Source organism: Pituophis catenifer, unplaced genomic scaffold, assembly GCF_029215685.1.
Source record: "Pituophis catenifer annectens isolate HBS135680 unplaced genomic scaffold, rPitCat1.0.hap2 SCAF_3, whole genome shotgun sequence".
Taxonomy (NCBI): Eukaryota; Metazoa; Chordata; class Lepidosauria; order Squamata; family Colubridae; genus Pituophis; species Pituophis catenifer.
In genome coordinates, this window is record NW_027256883.1 from 201,821,233 (window position 1) to 201,839,349 (window position 18,117).

Sequence of the window (18,117 nt, forward strand, 5' to 3'; positions counted from 1 at the left end):
CAGCCTCAAAGGCTGTGAATCTCACTAAAGATTAACCAATAATAATAATAATAGAGTAAACTGATCAGCTGCAGAGCACTTTAATCACCAAGGAGCTTTCCCAGACATGTAGTACTAAAATATAGGATTACTGAACCAAAATGAGGCTTGGCTTTTTTTGCCAACCCAACCATTGTGGTTGGTAAATCATGGCTTGTGAGTCAGTGTGTTGTGTGAACCCATTAGCTGTGACTTATTCAATACACTGTGCGTAAAGAAGCCATGGCAAAATGGAGTCTGTGAACTCTTATCAGTGTTTTTTTCGGCAATTAAACTCATAAATCTGCTATTTTAAAATTAAGCAATGATCCTGCTTTTGTTGTCAATTTAATGGGAATCCCAGAACATAAATTTCCCATTCCCATCTTGTGCAAGGGGGTGAATGAGAAGCATGGGTGGGGGAGGTCTAAGACAACTCACCGTGGCCAACTCTCCGCGGGGAACTAGCCATGAAACACCCCACCATGGTCAACTTGCTGAGGGACAACTTGCCACAGGACAAAAGTTACACTAATATCAAAGAAATAGTAGAATAGAATCATTAAAGAATGTGAAAGGAGAGACAAAATGAAACGTGAATGAGAAAAATTAATATACATTTAAACTATTTTAAATAATTAAATTGAATTACTGTATTTTTCAGAGTATAAGACACAGCTTAGTTTTTGGGGAGGAAAATAGGGGGGGGGGAATCTGCCTACCAGGTATTCATCTGGCTAGCGTCCTTAGTCTGGTCAGCTTCAGCACATTAGCTTCTAAGGCACAGTTGAGAGGAAGCAGCAATGAGAAAAGCAGGCAAAGCACTGGGGTGGGGGGGGGCGATCGCTTCACTCGCTAGCACCTCATTAGGGCTGAAAAAAAAGCTTCGAAAAAGCTAAATTCGTAGTGTAAGACACACCCAAATTTTCAGCCTCTTTTAGGGGGGAAAAAGGTGTGTCTTATACTCTGAAAAATATGGTATTGAATTGTCCTGTGGGCAAGTTATGCCACAGCAAATTAGCAGGATAACTTGCCCACATGGTGAGTTGGCTGTGGCAAGTTGGCCACTCCATAGGAAAAGGTCCTTTCCAAAGCCTTGCACAGCCTCGGGAAGGCCTTGCAAGATGTCAGGAATGCTATGTGTAGCCAGCAGCTACCTCACAAAGAGGCAAGACAGGTGCATCTCAGCAACAGCAGTAGGAAGGTCAGCTGGGAGCAGCAGGGGTGGCATCTTGCAGGATGATAGAGATCCAGTAGGCAGGGATGGTAGAGCGCAGGGCAGTGAAAAAAATCAGAGACAGATGAATGAGAGGAGTTGAAGTACAGCCTGCAGTTGTAAATGTGGGCAGGCTGTCAAGCCCCTGAATTTTGATCACATGACTGTGGGGCACTCAGCAGCTGTAAGTTTGAGATATAACTACCATTTCTTCAGTGCTGTCATAACTTTGAACAGTCACTGAATGAATATTCATTAAGCGAGGACTGCCTGTACAATAAAAATACATCTATCTGGCATTGGTTTCTTTGTCTGTTCTACATTGTTATGCTGATCCAAACTCACTTGTAAAATCCAGCTTTATTCTTTAACTTTTCTTATACTATCCCTTCTTTTTCTTCCTGTCCACCCTGATTCTAGCAAACTTTGTCCAACTATTTCGGTTTTGTCTTTTCAAAGCATGCACTTCTTACACAATGGGAAAATTTGTCTATAAAGATGGATAAAATACAGTATGTCTGATATCCCACCTGACCTGTGGTAGCTGGAACTGCAAAAGGATGCCATAAATACTGTATAATATAGTACATTCACTTTAAAAATCTATTATCAAATTTCTGCCAATCATAGTTTCCAAGTAGGAGATGCTCATGTTATTATTTTCCTAGTGGTTAGTGGTTTAATCATGGTTTACCAATAATGCTATCCAGGTTTAATATTAACAATAATTTACAAGCCCACTTTGAGTTACTTATAGTCATTCCTCCTAATATCATGTAATATTTTATCATCTACTTGCACTTACTCTTTCCCTAGAATTGGCATTTAATATCTTGCCAAAAAAGATATATAACAATGAAAAAAAGAATACTTTCATAGACTAACTGCATATTCATGTGCTAAATTTTCAAGCTACAAGAATGTTTAAAAACAATGAATACAATTTTTCTCTTCTGAAGGGAAGCAAATTAATTTCCCATTTAAATCATTCCAAATAAGTTCTCAAATTAATTCATATCCCTCAAATCTCCCTTATTCTTTGTTCTAAATCAACCTCCCCTACAATAAATTCAAAATAAATAGAATATATAAACTCTGGATAGGTGGTTTCTCGAATTATGGCTGCTATGCAGGCCTGGAGATGATTCTTCCCCAATTATCTAGAATGCACAAAGAAATGGTTGCAATACAGGGGTGAAATCCAGCAGGTTCTGACAGGTTCTGGAGAACCAGTAGCGGAAATTTTGAGTAGTTTGGAGAATTGGCAAATGCCACCTCTGGCTGGCCCCAGAGTGGAGTGGAAATGGAGATTTTGCAATATCCTTCCCCCTGGAGTGTGGTGGGAATGGAGATTTTGCAGTATCCTTCCCCTGGAGTAGGGTGGGAATGGAGATTTTGCAGTATCCTTCTCCTGCCACACCCACCAAGCCACGGCAAGCCCACAGAACCGGTAGTTAAAAAAATTGAATTTCACTACTGTTGCAACACTTAAAAATCTCTACTTACACCGTCACTAATATCACTTCTATAGTATTTTCAAATATTTCCTTTTCCAACTGTTCATTTTCTACGGAGGAGGTAGGCAATGTTATGTGATCTGTGTTTCTCCCATCGGCAACACTTAGCACCACTGATGGCAAGAACCATGTTGGTGGGAATTTTTATTATTTATTTCATTGGGTAAGCTCAATACCATGTAAATAACCAATACATTACTCAATCAATCAATACAGGACATGTATAAAAACTCATCCATCAAGGAGGCCCTATCTACCCCAACTCAAGGCCTGGGAAAACAGCCAGATCTTCAAGGCCTTTCAGAAAATGAAGAGGGCGTGAGCCAAAGAAATTTCAGGGAGAATAGTAGTATAAAAATGTCAGGTTGTACTCGGAATGTCTGCTTTTAGTATTAACTGAAGGTATCTTTCTTCTCCAGGCTGCATCTGTATCTTATCCAATCAAAAAATGAATCGAAATATAAAAATGACAAATATCAGTTGCTTCAAAGTAAAGACTGTCTGAAAGCTCTGGCTATGATAGTATTGTCAGCCTCATGAGAGAGACCAGACTTGAAAATCGTCCACAAAAAAACTAGATAAGCTATAATGGCACAATTTTGCAAATCTGGATTGTGCTTTTTTTCCTTCTTTTCTTCTTATATCCCAGTGAATGGCCAACCTGGGTCTCTTCTTGATACAGGGAGTCCTCAACGTACAACGTACAGTTTGTTTAGTTTGCAATGGTTGCAAATATCATTTAGCTCAGAGGTCTCCAACCTTGGCAACTTTAAGACTTGTGGACTTCAACTCCCAGCAAAGCTGGCTGAGGAATTCTGGGAATGGTTGGAGACCCCTGATTTAGCATGTTTAGTGACCATTGAAAGTTACAACGGCACTGAAAAAAGTGACTTGTTACCGTTTTCACAGTTATGACCTTTACAGCATACACCCCATGCTCATGTTAAAATTCAGAAGCTTGGCAACTGACTCATATTTATGACAGTTGCAGTGTCCTGGGGTCATGTGATTACCTTTTACGACCTTCTGACAAGCAAAGTCAACAGAGCAACCCGATTCACTTAACAACTGGGCTAGTAACTGAAGAGCTGCAATGATTCACTTAACAACTGTGGCAAGAAAGTTAGTAAAATGGGGCAAATTAACATCTAACAAATGTCTCACTTAACAACAGAAATTTTGGGCTCAATTGTGGTTGTAAGTTAAGGATTACCTGTACTATCTCTGTTCCCAGGATTTAAGAAATGCTTCTGTCCCTTTTGCTTAGGCTACAGTTTCTGAATATTTGCTTCAACTCCACCTTCCTGCCTTTCTATAGGTGTAAATCTAATGAGGGCTATTGCTTTTTTTTTTTTTTTACTGTTTCTATTTTAGCCTATTGTAGCCTACAAATTTTCATAACTCAACCATAACTTCTTTAATGCCAGTTGTTTCACCACTAGTGATTTATAGATTCATCAAATCATCACTATGACAAAATCGCCATAATGTTCAGGTTTTATCCTTGTTAAAGAGATGGCTGGATGATATTGTATTATAAAGATGCTACATGTTAGTAGTGAAGAAATGGCTTCTGGAGCAATTCTTTGTGTCTTTCTCAAACAAGGTTTACTGCCTAGAATTAATATTGATATGCAAGCCAATATTGATATGCAAGTTTGCATAACTATGGCAATGTCAGGGTTCCAAGCAACAGGGTTTCCTTAAAGTTACATTTTTTTAGAGATGTCATATTGGCACATCTGGGAAAACCCGAATCTGAAAGTTTCCAGGTTTTCCCCACCCAAAGAAAAGTTCAAATCCCTGCCCAACACCCACAAGTCCATCACATGATCCAATCAAAGCACCATCCCAACCAGAGATGCCTCCCAAGTCCAACCTCCTTGCAGGGCAAGACGACCTTGACTTTCTGAGAAAGGAATGTTATTATGATTATATATCAGGCATGTCAACCAATCCGCTAATGGCTATTAAGCCAAAGTTTTTTTGATGTAAAGATTGGCATGATTGAGTTCACTAGCACTCCAAGCTAAAAATCGAACAAGTCTATGGTTTGCTGTGTTGTATGGACCCCACAATAGTGATTTCTAAATCATGGTTTATGATTTAGCATATCATTTCAGCCCAGCCAATTATAATAGATTAAGCATTATAACTAACCCTGGCCACTAACCCTGGCTTAGTGCAGGATTGTCAAACTCACATTGTCACGGCGGCATCACATAATGTATCGAGACTCCCCCCCCCTTCGTTAAACTGGGCGTGAATGTGGCCACCGTGTGATGCATACGGCCCACGGGCCAGGAGTTTGACAGCCCTGGCTTAGTGCAATGCAAGAACCAGGTTGAAGAGGCAATTCTGGACATTAAAAAGTCAATGTGGAAAAGGAAATGTTTTAAGAGATCCACACCCACAACTCATCAGTGTTAGCAAAAACTCTTGTGCACTGTTTTCTCATTGTCCTTCTACTTTATGCCCAAACAGTACCACTTCCCAGTGAAGCAGTGGTGGGTTGCAACATTTTTATTACCGTTTCTGTAGGTGTGGCTTGGTGGGCATGGCAGAGGAAGGATATTGTAAAATCTCCATTCCCTCCCCAATCCAGGGGAAGGTTACTGCAAAATCCCCATTTCCTCCCAATCAGTTGGGATTTGGGAGACAGAGAATGGATGGGGGCGGGGCCAGTCAGAATTATTACTACCGGTTCTCTGAACTACTCAAAACTTCCGCTACCGGTTCTCCAGAACTGGTCAGAACCTGCTGAAACCCACCTCTGCAGTGAAGGGGGAATAGAAGGAGAGAAAGCATCTGGGATGTTAACTTTCCTTGTTCCTCCAGAACTAATTTGCTTTAACTGATCCAGAGATGGCAAAGTGACATGGGGTAAACTCCATTACAGGAGCTTTGATTACTTTGTCACACTCTTGTCAAATCATGAATAAATAAAGGCTATCTTTTCTTCAATATGCTACTTTGCAACTTAAAAAAAAAAAAACAATCCTAAGGCTCTGAGCTTTAGGAGATGCAACTTACCATATTAAGCAACTGTGAAGCCCATCTTCAATGTGCAGCATAACTAAATTTATACTCCTGAGGCTGCATGTTATAAATTCACCACTTTTGCCTTTGCAAGAAAAGCACAATTGGTTAATACTTGATACATAAAACACAAGGTCTGGGCCAAAAATTAATCAGTTGGTAATCCTAATTACAGTGTTTCATTTCAAACTTCTCCATCTGATTTAAAGGATCCCTGGCAGGGAATATTGTTGCAATAAAAAGTGGACATATTATTCTATGTATCACACAGCACAATCAGCAACTTTGTTACTGCTGCAAATGCCTTGTGTTAAATCCTGTTCATTTGGAAGAGGAAAACATAATTCATGCCATCTGCATTATTAACTTAGAGAAAAGAATATTTCAGTGGCAGGAAAACAAGCCTTTTTTTTTCCTTGGGAGCTATAATAGAATTTAAAGGGGATTTACTAATTGAAATAAAGAAGACTGGAATGGAACTCGGACACTGCAAGTACGCTTAAGGCTGTGGTGACAGGAATGAATATATGGTGATAAATGGCTCATAAAAATACTGAAATACTGTAATAGGAAAGATTATTATGATGCCTAAAACAACAATAGGGTAATAATTATTTCAAAAACATGGGCAACAGTTGTTCCCAGCTAGCATTTCTTATTTTGATATCAGCCTGTTTATCAAAGGCTATGCAAGCTTTAGAATGAACTTTTCTTTCAAACATCTTGGGGAAAAATATCACCCTACCCTACTTAAAAAAAATCCTTCTGTCCGAACCACAACGTGCCTCAAAACACCTACAAGTGTGCAGTTTATGGAATGCAAATATTATACAGTCACAATCACACTGGGATTTGCTGGGGTGGGGTGGGAGAAAGCAAGTATTTGGTTTCTTCTTGGAATTATCTGAATTCCCTGGAAACTATATTGTACAGTTTCTGGTACAAAATGAAACTTAATGTTACTAAAATTCTGCTGTGGACAAACACTCTTTATTCCATGTGGTTGGTTGTCATTCACCCCACACAGCCCCTAAAAAAGAAATTTTGAGAGGCCTGTGTTTGTTACAACATTTGGAAACAAACAGCCGTTCCCACTGAAATCAGAAATGCATTAAAAAAAATAAATAGGCATCAAGAACTAGTGGCAAGAAATAAGGCCTAAATTATTCTTTTGTTTGTCCTAATTTTTATATTTTTTTGCAATTGTATATGGTCAAAAATGATTTAATGGTTTAATAACACTAGATTGATTTTCAGGTTTCTGAATATTTGAAATATCATTGTCAATATGTGCCATACAATTGATATCAAATAAGCTGACTCTCATTCTGAGGGACAATATTATGGCTAAGATAAGTGAAATTTGGATTAATGCTATGTCTCCCTCCCACAGGACCGGAAAAGCATTAAGCACAGATAAATAGTTATCTCAGGAGGCAAACAACAACAGGGACACTAATTTGCTTCCACAATAGTCCCTAACTGGCCTTCTACTTTCAAGGGTAATGAAAAATTGTATTTATTTATTATTGAATTTCTATCCATAGTGTCCCAGGGAATCAACCCCTGATGGTGTATATCACTGATCTAAATAGTAAAGCCAAAACTGAAAAGAAGAAAAACAAATAGTAAATATTGAGAAAACTATAGGCAAAATCATTTTATTTACACACAATAGTTATTCTAATAGAGTCCATTAAGAAGGGAAGGTTAAAATTCAAGAATGATCTTCAGTTTCTTTGGTAAAGGCTGTGACCTTGGTTTGTTTTTAATTTAATTTTTAATTATGCTTGATACCTGAGCAACCTGAAGGAATCGTTCCATTAGACTGCCAAGACTTAAACTGTAACACAAATCTTGAAACCGGCTAGGAAAACAATGAGGACCCAGTGCAGCTGAGCCAGGGTCAGGTATTCTGTATGCCAGGGGTGAAATCCAGCAGGTTCTGACAGGTTCTGGAGAACCGGTAGTGGAAATTTTGAGTAGTCTGGAAAACCGGCAAATACCACCTCTGGCTGGCCCCAAAGTGGGGTGGGAATGGAGATTTTGCAGTATCCTTCCCCTGGAGTTGGGTGGGAACGGAGATTTTGCAGTATCCTTCCCCTGCCACGCCCACCAAGCCACGGCCACAGAACCGGTAGTAAAAAAAATTTGGATTTCACCACTGCTGTGTGCCCAATGAGGAACACATATGAGAAACTTGACTGCCTCGATTCTATTACTGGTCCATTTTTAGGATTGAAATAAAACAATTTTGCTAATTCAATTTTGCTTTTGAACCCAGGAGGGAGAAACAGCATCTTTTCTGCCACTTCTGACAGCAGAACAATCTAAACCCTCCTGTCTATGCAGTTTTACTGTGATACAAATTATTAGACTCTATATCCTGTCTGGGTTTTGTGCATCCAATTAACCCAAAATGTGATCTGCTTCATTTTGGTTTAGTGCAATAGTTTAGTCAAACTATTGGTGTGTGGTATAAACTCAGTTCTTTTATCCAATCTGGCTATCATATCTGATAAATAAGGATTCATCAAAATGTGGAAATTAAAAGAATAGCACGTAATCCAGAGAAAATTAGGTATTCTATGTTAACTTCAATGAGACGTGCAGGACATTGTGAAGCTTTCTGAAAACTGTATTGTATAGGTTTAGGTCAGAATTTAGTGGTAGATAAGCTAGTTCTCCTTGGACTCAATTTATGCAATGGCAAACTAGACCCATTAAAAATACGTAATTGAGAGCATCTTTATTGGTATCAAAATCTAATCCTGTTTGGCCTTGGGAATGTCAGGGCCAAACAATGAAGTTAGCATCCATCTCTGCCTGCAATACATTTTAACAGAGTTAAATTTTCCCTTGTGGGCTATGTCCAAATGACTCCCCATTGCACCTTATCTATGATTTAAGGCAAAATATATTTGTAATTATTGTGCTAAAAGCAGAATAGGAAGCATCTGCCTATTGATGAATTAAAAAGGTGAATACTCTTAAAATTTTCTCCTATCTCCTTTCTGAGTTCTTTTTATTGACTGCAAAAATAAAGAGGTTGTTAAGGTTTAAGCTTGAAAAATATTTTGCAGATGAAGTTATTGTTTATCAAACAACCATATGAGAAACCAAAAACCCTCCCTCCCATTTTACCTCAGCCCTCACAAAGCTTATCTTGTTCCTGTTTTAATATCTGTAGACCAAAAGGTGCCTTGATAGGATTGCATTGATACAGAGAGGTAGATCAAAGAGCTTTCATCACCAGCGTTTTTGTTTAGACATAAAGAGGACTGGCTACTTTTAAAATATTTTAAATTTGCTTGGTAAGCTGTTAAACTTTTAGTTCTAAAAGTTGTTGGAAAATAATTTTGGAAGTATAATCCAGAATACTGTATTTCCTGGATTTTATGCATAGCTTTCTTTCTGCTTTCCCTACAAACAGCACAACAGTATAACACAGAGCTGGAAAAAGAATGCATCACAAAATCTCTTTTGTGAGAGTACGCCAAAGCAAATGATTATTTTACAAAATGAATGCCCCCACCAGAAAGAGATTTAAATAAACTGCATTGTACCTTATAACAACCCACACCTAAAGCATTTTTACCTGCTCTCAGTTAGGAAAAGGGAGCAGCGCTATTGTATCGGCTTCAGGAACCTTGCTGTACAAATTGACCATCTGCAATTAATTCGTGCACTGTATAAATAGTTTTGAAGACTGAATAGTTTGCATTCCGAATGGAACAGTCTATTTTTAGCTTTCAAAGCTGGCGTGTTTTGTGTTCTCTGCAGAGGCAAGAACATAGTTGTTGTTTTTTTTAAAAAAATGCATGGAGGAGATGGTTTAATTACTCGAAAAGAAAATAATCAGAAGGGACATCAGGAAAAGAAATTTCTGAATAATCTTAAAATTCTATAAAGGTGGTTGCTCCACAATGAAAAAACTGCAGAGAGAACAGATGTTTTATATAGGGTTTTTTCCCTGCTTTTTCCTTATGCTTTTGTAATATCTATTGGTTACTGAACAAGCTTGCTTGAAAGGGATGAAAGAACATAAAATTGTTATATTGCAGCCAAGATCGTTCAAGAGAGAGTTATAGCTGGAAAACTTTGCAATGGCATTAAAGTGTTAGAAAATATAAGATTAGAAAAGATCCAGAAAAATACTTTACCACATTCATTTCTCGTCAAAGTGTTTTGCGATGTTGGAGAAAGGGGTAATCTCATGCTTTGATCCCATGTTTTCTTTTTAGAAGTCCTTTCTATTGAGGGAAGTCTACTCATACAATGATTAAGTTTTGTAATAACTCAAATTTTGTTTAAATTGTAAAAAAACATGGTCACTGTGTACATGACTCGGTTCAGGATATACAACTTCTTCTTGGCCAAGTCCATATTTTGCCTGTGAAGATCATGATGAGGATGCACAGTCCAAAATGATAACTGGATCAGGAAAGTTATTTTATTTAATATGCATTTACATTCAGCTTATAATGAACTGAGCATCTTCAATCATGTATATTTATCAATGGTTATCTTCTGTCATGTTTGACAGAACATGCAAATCAAATGCAGCTCTCAGTTCTCAACTTCTATGCCCTTCTTGTCATCATCATCATATATTATAAAAAGATAAAAAGTAGCAGTAACAGGTACTCATAAACAATGTGACAAGAGAGTTGTGTAGGTCCAAAGTAGTTAAAAATCAGAAGGAGGTAGTATCTTTTGAAAACAACACGTTATTATTAAATGAATAAGCTTTTATGAACTGGAACTTAACAAATGCACAGCAGTGACTAGATTGATGTAGGAATTCTTTTTTTTTTCTCTGCTTTACACTCATGTACGTGTATATAAAGTCTATAATTTGTCTCTCACTCTAGCTGTGAAGTTTTTTATTTTTTTTGTTTGTACTAGTTGCTGAAATATTATCAGGCTTCTGCTTTATGTTTGTGACATTGTCTTAAAAAGTCTGTTTTTATATCCCCAAGTAGCTGAAAAGTATAATATCATTGCATGAGTGCTTTTAGGTTTTTATTACACTTCTGTGTTGGATGGAATGAAAACTATATTTGTAGTTTTATAGAAACTCATCCTGAATTAGCAAATACGTGTGAGAAAGAAGTCCTCGGAAGCTGAGAAAGAGCTGAAATGTTATAGGATTGGTTGCAGAATTAACATTGTTCAATTCTTGATCTTCTATTATATTTTTCTCTTTTTTCCTTTTGTTAAAAGAACATTGTCTTTTCATATAAATCATTGTTGTGAGAATGTGGATAATCAAATACCACATACATTTTCCACATCTCTGCAAGCTCAAGATAAACTGTCCTTCCATAAGCATTATATATAAATGGTGTAATTTTAAAAATTCTAAATGTTATTCTGCCGTATCCTAGTGGTTTGGAAAAAGAAACAAAAACAAATTAATGGAAAGGCAGAATTTAACCAATTTCCGTCCTTTTCCAGCTTAATCTGAGTCCAAAGAGAGTTCCACAGAAGTAAATTAACAAAATGTCCACAATCCCATCCTTAAGAAGAAAGGTCTCATATTGTTGCTGTCTAAACTTAGTATTTTGGGCTAAGCTAGAAATTATATTAAACATAATATGTAGTTGTTAAAGGAAATATGCCAACCTGGGAAAAAAATCCAGTGGGTTCTTAAAAAATAGAATGGGGAAGTCATTGGGTTGGCAGCTAGGAACTGGGTTCAAATCTTGATTTAGCTGCATTTACATACTGTAAGCCATGGCTTAAAGCCACAATTAGCTGGGTTCACACAAAACAAAAACCCCATGTTTGCTGAGTGGGTTACATGAATGCAGACAGAATTTCACTGAATATTCAGTCCAAGATGTTAATTACTTCTTGGAATGAAACCTAGAATGCAAATATGATGCAGTCAATTACAAAGAAGGAATTCAGCATTTAACTCATCTATATTATTTAGAGAAAATCTGCCCCATCCTCTGAAATAGGTATGCTGGGTTCACACATAGGTTGTTGTTCAGCATGCTTTCTTCACCTTAAAGTAGGACTGGTGAGTTGTGAGGTCTTTTAGCTCACTTAATTGACAGTTCAGTGACATGTCTATGCTTTAAAAAAATTATGCTAAACTGCAGTCCATACTTATTGGGAACAAAATGAAGCAAGGTCTGCCCTGCCAGTTTAGGTATAATTGGACCTGGCCTAAAATAGCTCATGCATTTTCCCTTATTTTGAAAACAGCCCCTAATTCTAAATGGTAGAACAGATGTAAAACTAGCCTAAAATTTAAACAAATTAAATTGCAAATAATAGTAATACTGTATTTACCGTATAAGTAGCTGGGTTCCTATATTGAATTAAGACATGATCTACCAAATGGCTGGAGCAAAATGTATTAAGCCTAAATAAAATCAAATTGTATCTCAGTTTGATGTTGGCTAGAATGAAGGAGGGTTGTGCTTTTAAATATCAGAAAGGCTCCAAGTTACCTATTGCTTCTCCCATATTATTATTGTTAGCTGTACCAGGAATAGTCAGTTGGATTGGGGTCATATAAGCTATTGTAAATAGTTTGGAAAATTAAGGTCTTCAGAATTTGATTAGTAGTTGGAACTTGGGTTCTATGCCTGTAAATTTTAGAGCTGAATTTTGCTATTTGCAGAGAAGAGCCTTTGGCCAAACACTGGTTTCAACTGGCAGAAAGTTGAAGTGTCTCCTTGGGAGACTAGCATCTGTGCGGACTGAAGTAATGAAAACAGTCCTTCAAAAACACAAGGTAAGCATTATCAAGCATAGTAACCCACAAAGGGATTAAAAAGTGCAGTCCTCTCTAACCAGCCCAGCAGTAGTTAGTGGAAAGTTCATAATAAGCTTTAGTCTGAAATAGCCAACAGATTATATAAAAATAATAGTGATACTGAAAGGTAAATTAAAAAGATCCAACTACCGGTAGTGAGCACACTGGAATATGATATATGTGTATACTTGTGCACATATTCCTATTAAATCTTCTCTCTGTGCGTGTGTATGCTGTATTTGCCAAAGAAAGTTGCATTGCTACATGTTTTGAGCTTCTTTGTCATACAGGCTTTATGGAGTTTATATATTTTCATTAGCTATTTTCAGACAGATTTTTTTTAAAAAAGTAAATAAATAAGAACCGTGGGATTTTCAAGTTGGTAGAAATCACAGCACCTCTACTGCACCGTCTCTTTGTGGGGTTTTTTTTTTAATCATTGGGAAAATTTACTTTCATTCTCTGTATATGTCAAAATATAGTAATAAAAATTGATCCTATCCCCAATCTACCCCACAAGGTTGTTGTGGGTAAAAATGCAATAGTTATGTACATCCAGGAGGAAATAAAGATTCTTGTTTGATGTCTCTTTAATTACAGGGACTAAAGCAGACTAAATCTTGGCAACTTTTAAGACCTGTGGTCTTTTAAGACCCATGTCTGCCTAGGGAATTCTGGGAGTTGAAGTCCACTGGTCTTAAAGTTGCCAAGATTGGACACCCCTGGACTAAAGTGTAAATATTGAAGGTCAAGACAAAAGAGTCCTTATTTATGCTATAATTAGCTTGCCCCAATCCCAATGACCATATATGGAACCTAGTTTGGCGTAAGAAAGACATTCTTCCAGTTAGTTTTTTCAGTATGATTTTTATTTAAACTTTTAAACAAGAGGATAAAGACTGATACAAGCTAATGTAAGAAAAAAAGTGAAAGGAAAAAAGTTGAAGAAAAATACAAGAAAGAAAAAAAAGATAAAGAAGGGGCTTCCAATATTTTTCACAACAGTTAGAAGTACAGTACAGGTATAACTTATTTCTCTTAATTGATATCATAAAACTCTTCTATAATCTATCCTGACTAATCATCAGTTATAAATCTTGTTCATTTTTTTCATTTTTATGCAAAAACTCCATAGGTTTTCAATCATCAATAAATGTAGACCTGTTTTTAGGTTTATTTACATGTCTACCAAGCATGATAAAATGTGCCTTCATGTTGTTCACATTTGCAACATATATTTGAAGCTCCTTCATATATCAATGAAGCATCATTTTATAACAATTCTCTTTTAAGACCATAACACAAGGTAAAGGGGGACAGCTGTTGCAACTTCAAGGGTGAGTCATAAGGTTTAAATCTGTTGTAACTTCAAGTGGTCATTAAACTACAAATCATAAGTTGAGGACTACCTGTATTCCGTATTATTAATGTAATAATATGTATAATTAATCGTACCATAAATATCCATGCAATCAAAACTTCAGGCTGTGATACTCTAACTCTAAAAGTCTCTTGATTCTCAGCGAGATCCATTCTTTCCTCCAGATCAAACAAGCAGCAAAGTACAATTTCAAATTGTTCCTGGCATCTTGTAACACTCTGTATTTAACTCATGAAGTTTTCTTTTGCCATATAAATTTAGGTAAATAATTTTGCCATTGTATAAATGGGGTATCAATTGTCAAAATGGGTATTGTCAGGAACAAAAGCATGATTCTTGGGGGAAGGGGAATCATTTTATTACAGATGTTGATTGCCCAGGAATGACCATTTTAATTTCTCCCATCTTAATTTCATTCCATGTCTCAACCTATTTTGAAAGAACATGCGATTCGTATTTGTTATAGTAATTCCCAAGTGTTTTACTTTTTTCCCCAATCTTAAAACCAGTTTTCTCCACAAATTCTATTTAATTTTCCAGTTTAATATTTTTTGTTAGCATCTTTGTCTTCCGATTATTAATCTTAAAATCTCACATGCTGAACTATCTTTTCCCATTAATGCCTCTAATGGATTTCTAAAGCTAACACCAATCATTCACAAATGCTCTCAGGGTTCTTTTTTATTCTTAACTCCCATAATTCTCTCATCTTGTCTCTATTCTGTACTTTTAAGAACTAAAATGAACCAAATTGGAGATAGCAGAAAACCTTGTCTTGCCCTTTTGGAATCTCGCAAGATTTTGTTAGTTTCCATTAACAATTTTAAGCTGGCCAAAGGGATAACAGGTTCTGTTATTTAATCTACCCTGGGATAACAGGTTCTCCAGTTATGTTGAACATCATGGGTTCTGATTCTTGCTCATATACTGTACCTCTGGGTCAGGACCAGACTGAAGTTTGGCTAGAAGGTTGAAACACCACAAAAAGGATCATTTTCTTCTTTGGAATACTGTATCCTCCACCATCCACATCCCCATGGTCTGTGGCTTGCATCTGACACATTATGGTGGCAGCTTTGGTAAAACTGTGGCTAAAGAATGTTGCTCAGTCATTAATTATCCTGCCTACTTTTATTATACCTGCAAAGGAATATATCTGGTTATATACTATGGACTAATACATTTTTTCCTTGAAAGATTTGCATCTTTACTCTTTCAATGTTGACACAAAATAGATTATATTGCTGTCAGGGCCCCAAACTTGATGGGCATTGAATGGCCCAGATTAATTCTGTGTCTCTTATTTTCAGAAGCACAGTGGTGAATGTACTGAGCCTCATTTAAATGGCTGTCAAATTTAAGTTGTGCATCTTCACTTTTTAGAAACTGGCAAAATTAATCTTGGCTCATTGAGCATTCACATACGGATGCCAGCATACATATACATAATCTAATATGAGCTCTGTCAAATTTTGGCACACACATATATTCTAGTTAATATTATCCTAAAAAAAGATGAGGGAGAGCTGTTCCTAAAATAACATTTTAGCATCTATTTTGCTAACTCCAAAGCTAGACATAGTGACAGGTCCTCATCTGGGATATATCACCGTAACTCCCTGGGCCTGTTTTATTTTGACAAAAAGCATTTCAAATGTAAAAATAGTTGCATTGTTTTTCTCTAACTAATGCTCCTCTGTTTACATGGAGTAAATTTTAACATGTGTGGTTTAACAAGCTAGATGTCTGATTTCTTAGCTGACTTTCAGCAAATGAGGTTGGGGAAGGAAAAAATATTAGTATACAGGAGACTAAAAATGACGATAGTGGTATCACCCTCTAAGATTCTACCTGGGGCCATTTATTAAAAAAAATCATGCTTGTCAAAAGTCAGAATAATTTAAATTGAGATAATCCAGAAAGATTTAAACCAAGTTTCAGCCTCTTTCTACCCCACAGCCTTACAAAATGGATTTACTGTGCGGTAAATCAGAAATGGCACCCATACATTGATGCTTAAAATCAGAAAATAATCAAAATGTCTTGATCCTTTGGGGTTAAAATATTATTTTATTGTTCATGCACATACTTTTTTTCATTTTCATTAAATGGTGGACTAGCTTCAACCATTCAAAGTTACAGTGATACTGTAAACATGACTTACAACTGGTCCTCACACTTACAACCATTGCAGCATCTCCATGGTCACATGATCAAAACTGAACTGTTTGGCAAGTGGCCAGCATCGGGGGGGGGGGGGCGAACGTGATTGCCGTTTCCAAACTTTACAGCAGGCTTCCAGAAAGCAAAATGAATGGGGGAAGCTGGTTTCGCTTAATGACCACAGGATTCACTTAACAACTACAGTGATTCGCTAAAAAGGTGTAAATTCACTTAACTGCCTTGCTTAGCAAGAGAGTCCCAATTGTGGTTATAAGTCAAGGACTTACCTGTATTCCAGTACAGCGTGTAATTTGGTATTGCTGAATAAGTCCTTTTTTAGACTGTCATTGGATATGCTTCTAAAAGAGGTTGATTTTTTCGTGGAACGCTTAATGTGTCCAGATCTGTTTTTCTTCCAAATATATGTCTGTGTATGTGTCCCCACTCCATTCACATCCCTCCTTGGCCTGAACAGCTTTTCTCTGATTTTGTGGTTTTTTATTCCCCACCCCCACCCCGACGACTTCATGCATGAATAATTAAGAATAATAAGGCCATCCAATCAGGAGCCCAATTTAGAACATTAAAAATACAAACACTTAACTCGTGCAGTTTCAAAATGGCAACACCACCAGAATCTATCTGGTATAGTTAGCAAATCTATTGAGTTCTATTGAAATTGGCATGGTGAAATTGAGAATAAGAGATGGAAAGTGCTTGGAAGGAATTAAGATGGCCCTCAAATATTGGCTGGTGAAACTGATTAAAAAATGGATAACCTGTTTCCTCCAAAATAAGACATCCCCTGATAACAAGCCCAATCAGGCTTTTGAGCACAGGACAATAAGGCCAAGCGCTTATTTCAGGGTTCAAAAAAATATAAGACAGGGTCTTATTTTCGGGGAAACACAGTAATTCTGCAAAGGGAGAACAGTAGAGACAGAACTATCCAAAACCTTATTTTTCCAAATTGATTTAAAAAATACCAGATGAAATGGCAGGAAAAAGCCTCTGCACTTTGCTCATCTCTAGACAAAATAAAAAATAAAAAAAAAATACATGGACCTTCTCGGACCATTTATTTATTCTGTTTACAAGGTATATATTAGGCTGATGGTGTAAACACAGCAGGTACAGATAGTCCTCGACTTACGATCACAATTCAGTCCAAAATTTCTGTTGCTAAGTAGGACATTTGTTGAGTTTTGCCCCCTTTTACCACCTTTCTTGCCACAGTTGTTAAGTGAATCACTGCAGTTGATAAGTTAGTAACCCAGTTGTTAAGTGAATCTGGCTTCCTCATTGACTTTGCTTGTCAGAAGGTCGTAAAAGGTGATCATATGACCCTGGGATACTGCAAACCATCATAAATATGAGTCAGTTGCCAAGCTTCTGAATTTTGATCATGTCACCAAGGGGATCCTGCAACAGTTGTTAAGTGTGAAAAATGGTCATAAGGAACTTTTTTCAGTGCCGTTGTAACTTTGAATGGTCACTAAATGAACTGTTGTAAGTCGAGGACTACCTGCATGGCCCTGCAGTTTTCTGAATATCCACTGCATTTCAGAAAAATATCACCATGATTGTACCTCATGTACAAAGGGTGTACCCACATCAGTGTTAAAACATCTTCTGAAATTTTGTACTGTTTAAGTACGCGCCTTTATTCAACATCACAAAATTCAAGCGTAGAGAATTACCGGAACAATTTTGTTCTGCACCTGGGGCAGGTGCAAAATCTGTCATGATAATTTCAACACAAAGTTAATTCAGATCTGACAGCTAGCCCAGTATTCAATGCCATCACATGTTACAGCAACCATTTACCTAACAATGAATCAGTTGTCAGTATATATTTCAAAGTCTACCTTGCCAAGTTTCATCTTCTCATACAAGTATTCAAACTAGTTCCCTGCATTTAAATCTTAAGGAGCTTTAACATTTATAGGATATAACATTTATTCTACAGCAACACGATTCCCCTAAATATATATGACTTAACTTGCTA

At 36.9% G+C, this 18,117-nt stretch overlaps 1 long non-coding RNA gene across 1 annotated transcript in view; it reads right to left on the reverse strand.

The window, feature by feature from the left end:
* The window catches only part of LOC139314457 (uncharacterized), a 48,107-nt gene extending 38,635 nt beyond the window's left edge, over positions 1–9,472 (reverse strand). Inside the window, exon 1 of the long non-coding RNA XR_011600185.1 lies at positions 9,389–9,472. This is a non-coding gene — a long non-coding RNA (uncharacterized lncRNA). The remainder of the gene's footprint in view (positions 1–9,388) is intronic.
* Between the last annotated feature and the right edge of the window lie 8,645 nt (positions 9,473–18,117).